This window comes from Coptis chinensis, chromosome 1, assembly GCF_015680905.1.
Source record: "Coptis chinensis isolate HL-2020 chromosome 1, ASM1568090v1, whole genome shotgun sequence".
NCBI lineage: Eukaryota > Viridiplantae > Streptophyta > Magnoliopsida > Ranunculales > Ranunculaceae > Coptis > Coptis chinensis.
Window position 1 is genome coordinate 1,340,506 of NC_141456.1, and position 6,835 is coordinate 1,347,340.

Here is a 6,835-nt window from a genome sequence, read left to right on the forward strand (position 1 = left end):
GCTGCTTCTGACTTTTTTTTAATGTACATTGAAGTAGCTGAAAAGAAAGGATGATGAAGTTGGCCAACTTCTATATAAATTATTGAGAAACATCGCTTACATAGTTGTATAGATAATTGGTTCTTCCAGGCTACATTTGCAGTTAGTTTGCCGTTGATTTAATTTAAAGTTGTGAATATATATTCATATAATCAGATGAAAGCCAACATTCTTGGGCTGTTAGTAGTATGGATGTACCTCGAAAGTGAAATATGATAATACTGTCTGCCATGAACATAGCTTAGTTCCTAAAGTTCAAAACTGCACCACATTTCTGCTAACTTCGAGCCTGGAGCATAGGCATGATAATCAATTTATCTCAGATGACTGTCCATATGTATTATTTGGAATGTCTGCTTCTGCATTTGGCCAAGCTCAGGGTGTCTTTCAGGGCATGGACCACAATGCTTAATTTCCATTAGGTTGGTGTTGTTTTGAAATTGAAAAGCTTAATGAAAAGAAAAACAAATGTCAAGTACAGCAAATCGCATTTTGTCATGCACTCAATCCAATGGGTGAAGGAAGTAAGTAAATATTCTGGCCAGAAAAACTGGATGACGAAAAGCAACGAAGAAAAAGGGCCCAAGGATTCGTCATCCGAATATTTTCCATTCCAAAGGAGAAAACGTCGGAAGAATATTATAATATCTTCATTACTTTGCGTGAGCTTTAATCATGTGAAGACTTTCTATTGACTTGAGTTGTATTCCAGTGGACCACAAGACCAATGTACAAACTTACCCAGTAAACACGACTATTTTTAAGTGATTCACCGAGGAGTAAATGATCTAGTCAGAACAGGAATAAAATAAATTAAAAACAGAAAAGAAAATATACAAATATACGGAAAAGGACGAAAATAAAGATTCCACTAGTAATTAAAACAAGACCACCCAATCATCTCCGTGTATGCAAACTAACTAATATTCCTTGAGATGCATAGAATCTATCAATATCTTTATTCAGCTTGCTTAACAAGGAAGGTTTATGTTCCATATAAGTGATCACAACACTCTTACCTTTACTTCACTACTATATTCTCTCTTGATCATCGTCTAAACTTTCGGAAAAAAAAAGAAAAAAATTGATCGAACTCAGTAAGTTACTTACTTTACTTTTATTTTCTGTGTATTTTATGTACGTACTGTTTTTCTAGTATAGTGTGCTGTACATGCAAGATCATTACTTGGAAATTGTTTTGGTTTTATGAGTGGTTTTGTCTTTAAAGTCATGATCGTACACTTTTATACTGTAATAAATCGTTAGTATCAAAGAACTGGTGTGTTGGGATTATGATATGCTATGTTTTGGAATGTGAAAAAGCTGCTTGTGAACTGATTTTGATCTTTAGAGTTTGGACTGGGTGATTAGTCATGGCTCTTAGTTAGGTAAAGTTAGTTAGTGCTTTTCTTCATTTTGATTTTAAGCTGGTGTAAAGTTTTTTCTAATCCCTGTTTTTTGGATAGAGAAGCCCCACTATGTTAAGTATTGATGAATGTGGGGAGTGATATTCTCATTCTGGAATATCAAGCATGTGCTCAGCATAGTGGAAATATCACACCGACCTCTGACCTAGTTCTCCTAGTTCTCCGAACTACTTTCAGAACGACCTACATCATCATCAGCTCACGTCCACGAGCTGCGAGATCGCTCTAGAACAGATCAACTCGCACATCCCCACACAGATCGTTCTAGATCATGACTCAGCCTATATGTTCTAGAAGCAATCATTACCGAAGCTGTGTTTACACAATCCACTGCCACAAGTTACTAACCACTGTAATTGCTCCCCATTATTACAAAATTCCTACCAACACCATTCTCTTACTCCTTCTCAATCTTGACTATATATTTGTGTTTGTCAACACACGTGTTGGATAGAGATTCACCTTCACTATCTATAAATACCACCCCTATGAACTACGCCATACCTGATTCTTCTCTCTCTCCAAAATCGAGAGACAGATATGTAAGCAGTTCGCTAAAAGAACGAACTCGGTCTTTCCCATAATTCACCCCCTTTCTCCTCTTAACTTTGTATGTAAAGGAAGACCAAAATACACCTTTACAATGAAAGAATTTTATAATTTTAAAATAATGGAAAACAGTGATGCGATCTTGTCCATTTTAAATATATTGAAACATGATCTTGTCCATTTGAAATATATTGAAACATGTCCTTCATTGTTTACCAATCACTTACTTGGTCTTACACAACATGAACCTTGTACTTGTAGGAAGATATGGGTAAGACAGTTCAAATCCATGGATTTCCAACAAATATTTCTGCTGAAGAAGTTAAGATTTTTCTGGAGAACATTACAGGCAATGGAACGGTTCATGCGATAAAAGTTAAGCAGTCTCAAACTGTGGCGAGAAATCCAAGAGCATTTGCCATTGTCCAATTCACAACAACAGAAAGCGCTGAGCTTATATCTTCCTTGATTAATCAACGCTTATTATATGGAATATCACGGCTCAAAGTTTGGAACATGGATCGTGATATTGTTCCAAAGCCAAGGGCCTCAATGCTTAGTTTGCAAATTACGGCTATGCATTTTGGAAATCAAGTTTCTACTGAAAGGTTTTCAGTTCTTTGGAAGGGAATGGGTGTTGTGGTGAACTTTGAAGCTGGCCTTCGGAAAATGGAATTTCTCTTTTCTTATTGCTGTAGGGAATACAAGCTTGAATTTTCTTATGATAGTATCTGGGCAATCCAGCTACGGTGTCCTCCGAAGCAAAATAAAAAGTTTCTTGTTATTCAGGTTGGCTTCCTCAAACAGTTGTTCCTGAAGGTTTTTTTTTTTTTTTTTTTTGAGTGTGAATATTCTGATTTCCATGGTGTATGTATGATAGATTTGGAAATGGATGGTCCCTTCTAATTTGTATATTTGTAGGTGAGTGCTGCTCCTCGGATCTATGAAAAAGGTCTGGCCTCCTCTGGCCAAACGAATAATGATCTTGCTTTAACTTACTTCAAGGATGCAATCGATGATCAGTGGGTAAGAACAACTGATTTCACGACTTCATGTTGTATAGGCCAGTCCTCTGCTATATGTTTGGAGCTTCCACTCAATTACATACCTAGAGGGATCCGTGAAAACTTTTATTATTACAAAGAAGACGAAGGACATTTCTATCTGGAAAATGGTTCCACTTTTTCTTGCAGTTTGGATCTGGTTCCTATTGTTGGTCCTCCTCAGGGACTTAATTTGCCATATAGTACCCTTTTTAAGATAAATTTCTTGGTTCAAAGTGGTTGCCTAGCAGGGCCAACACTTGATTCTGCTTTTTATAGGTTGGTTAATCCTCAGCATGTTCCTAGTGCCCACATAGAACATGCGTTGGAGAAACTGCGTTTTTCAAAGGAGTGTTGCTATGAACCAGCAAAGTGGCTAGGTGAGCTGTACAAGACGTACAGCAAGTTGAAGCATTTTAATAAGCCATCCGTCTCTATGAATGATGGTGTGGTCTTTGTTCGTAGAGTTCAAATAACCCCTTTGAAAGTTTATTTTTTACGGTCCGGAGGTTATTGTCTCCAATCGAAGTCTTTGCGTAATTATCATGAACTTATTGATAATTTCATCGTGTTTCGTTAGTTGATGAAGATGGAAAGAAAATGTGGTCAACTGATTTGTCTCCCGTACACTTCGAATGAGATCAAGCGACATACTGATATATACAGAAGGATACTCTCAACTTTGAGAAATGGCATTACTATAGGTGAAAAGAAGTTCGAGTTTCTGGCATATTCATCGAAGTCAGTTAAGAGAGAGTTCTGTGTGGATGTTTGCTTCAGGAAATGGGGTTACAGCAGCTTGTATCAGGGAGTGGATGGGTGATTTTTCGTGAGATTAGAAATGTGGCAAAGTATGCCGCTAGACTGGGTCAATCTTTTAGTTCTTCAAAGGAAACTTTATCCGTTCGGAGAGAAGAAATGAAAATTATTCCTGATGTCAAAACTGAAAGGAATGGAGTAAAATATGTATTCTCAGATGGAATTGGGAAAATTTCTCCTAAATTAGCCCAGAAAATTGCGAAAATATGTGGCATCAAGGGTTCCTCTCCGTCTTGTTTCCAGATTAGGTATGGCGGTTACAAAGGAGTTGTAGCTGTAGACCCAACGTCAGGAACAAAACTATCTTTAAGAAGAAGCATGTTTAAGTATACGTCTGAGAACCCAGAATTGGATGTCTTGTCATGGAGCAAGTTTCAACCCTGTTTCCTCAATCGCCAGTTGATTACTTTATTGTCAACTCTTGGCGTCCAAGATCAAATTTTTGAGAAGAAACAAAGGGTAATTTTAAGCCAACTGGACATGATTCTTACAGACTCGCAAAGAGCACTGGAAGCACTTGAAATCATGTCTCCGGGAGAAAATAGAAATGTTTTGACTGAAATGCTGAGCTGTGGTTACAAGCCCAATGCTGAGCCATTCCTCTCTATGATGTTACAAACCTTTCGTAAATCAAAGCTATTGGAGCTGCTAAAAAAGTCAAGGATATATATTCCGAATGGAAGATCATTGATGGGATGCCTGGACGAAACTAGAACCTTGGAGTATGGGGAGGTGTTTATACAAATTTCTCACGCCGGCCGTAAACAAAATGGTAACGGGGGGTTGTTTGCATCCAGTTCGACGGGATCACACCAGCGTAATCGTATTGTGGAAGGGACAGTTGTTGTTGCTAAAAATCCTTGCTTGCACCCTGGTGATGTGCGTGTTCTGCGGGCGGTCAATGAACCAGGTTTACACCACATGGTGGATTGTGTTGTCTTCCCCCAAAAAGGAATCAGGTGAGATGTTTCAAGACTTTGCTCTACTTACTTTGATCATACTATAGTTGTTTCTTGTTAGCACAAGAGTAGACAAAATATAGTTATATGAACAACTTCCATCTTCATTAAAATTAAGCTTGTATGTGTTATCCTTACAAGGATTTAACTGCCTGTTTTTTTTTTTAGTATACGTATCCACGTCTTTGATTATTTTCTGTATGTAGGCTGGGCATATAATGTAAGTTTAAAATGTGATTGTAGACCACACCCGAATGAGTGCTCGGGAAGCGATTTAGACGGTGATATATACTTTGTCAGTTGGGACCATGAACTAATTCCTCCTCGTGAAGTCGAACCAATGGACTATACTCCAGCACCACCCGCCATCGTGGATCATGATGTAAAGCTTGAGGTAATCCTTCAGAAATCAAGCCACTTTTATTTTTGTAATTCTTTCCCACAATCTTAAGTATAGATTACATACACATTGGACTGTAAAAGAGAATAGCTATCTAGATTTCACTTGTTTTCATCAATAGATCTAGATTTCTCTTGTTTTCATTAATTAATCTAAATTTTACTTGTTAACGTAAGTTCTTAGCTTTCGTGATGCCACTATTGAGTACGGGTATCAGTATCACAAAGTTATACGATCGAACATCTCACCTGTGTAATACATGAACGATGTGTAGTCAGTCAATGATATTAATGATAAAATGACCAATGTTAGTTACAGAGATCGTCACTATTTTACATTAAGGATGTTTTGCCAACGGTTGATATTCCTAAGAAAACGCATGCATACAATTTCAGTTGTCTGATATTATGGTCGAATACTTAAAACCTATGACCATACTTGTGTCCTTGTGTTATAACATGTTACAAGATACTGCATATTCTCTTGTTTCCTTATACCCTTTACTTTTGGCTGCAAAACAAGATGTCATTTGTCTTCAAAACGGGCTACAGTGATAGTTTATGTGGTGCAGGAAGTTCATGAATACTTCGCAAATTATATGGTCAGTGACAGCTTGGGAATCATTGCAAACGCCCACACTGCCTTTGCTGACAAGGAGCAAGGCATGGCAGAGAGTGTTGCATGCAGAGAGCTTGCAAGACTATTTTCAATTGCCGTCGACTTTCCTAAAACTGGTGCACCTGCAAAAATCCCCCCTCACCTGTATGTTAAAGAGTATCCAGACTTTATGGAAAAGCCGGATAAGCCCACATATGAGTCACAAAGAGTAATCGGAAAGCTATTTCGAGAGGTAAAGGATATCGTACCGCACAGAAGCTGTATACCATCTTTCACTTGGGAGGTAGCAAAGAGGTGTTACGATCACGATATGGAAGTTGATGGCTATGCGTATTATCTTGATGATGCTAAGCAGTACAAAGAAAAGTACGACTTCAAGTTGGGGAACTTGATGGACACTTACGGGATCAAAACTGAGGCAGATATTCTTGCCAGAGGGCTAGTGAAAGAGTCAATCTCATACAATAGAAAGAAGGATGCAGATGCAATTGGAGAGGCAGTGAGGTCTTTAAGGAAGGAAGCGCGGAAATGGTTTGATGAGAAGGGAAGTAACTCAGATGATATATATGCTAAGGCTTCGGCTTGGTATCATGTAACATATCATCCAAATTACTGGGGAGCATACAATGAAGGAATGAAACGGGATCATTACCTGAGTTTTCCATGGTGTGTCTATGACAAGCTGATCCACATCAAAAGACAGAAAGCTAAGAAAGTGCCTGAATATCAGTCATTGGAAGAACAATTCAGGCGGGGTGTGAGGTTTGGTTAAGTGGCCAAGGTTCTCCAAGTAATTTGTTTCAGACTACGCATATTTCTAAATATTTGCACTGGAAGAACCATTCAAAGTTAACTGGAATGTGGCTGAAAAACTTGATCCTGTTATTGATATTATTAAAAACATTTGCGTGGGCAACTGAATATGTTATATTGTAATTGCTGATATAGTTAAATATTATAAATATTGTGGCATTTTCCCTC

General features: G+C 38.0%; 1 pseudogene across 1 annotated transcript; it reads left to right on the forward strand.

Moving 5' to 3' along the window:
• Positions 1-999: 999 nt before the first annotated feature.
• On the forward strand, positions 1,000-6,835 carry LOC147521118 (RNA-dependent RNA polymerase 1-like; annotated as a pseudogene). The gene is made up of 5 exons (XR_015212945.1): positions 1,000-1,136; positions 2,277-2,804; positions 2,937-4,836; positions 5,080-5,230; positions 5,808-6,835. The product of XR_015212945.1 is annotated as an RNA-dependent RNA polymerase 1-like (transcript).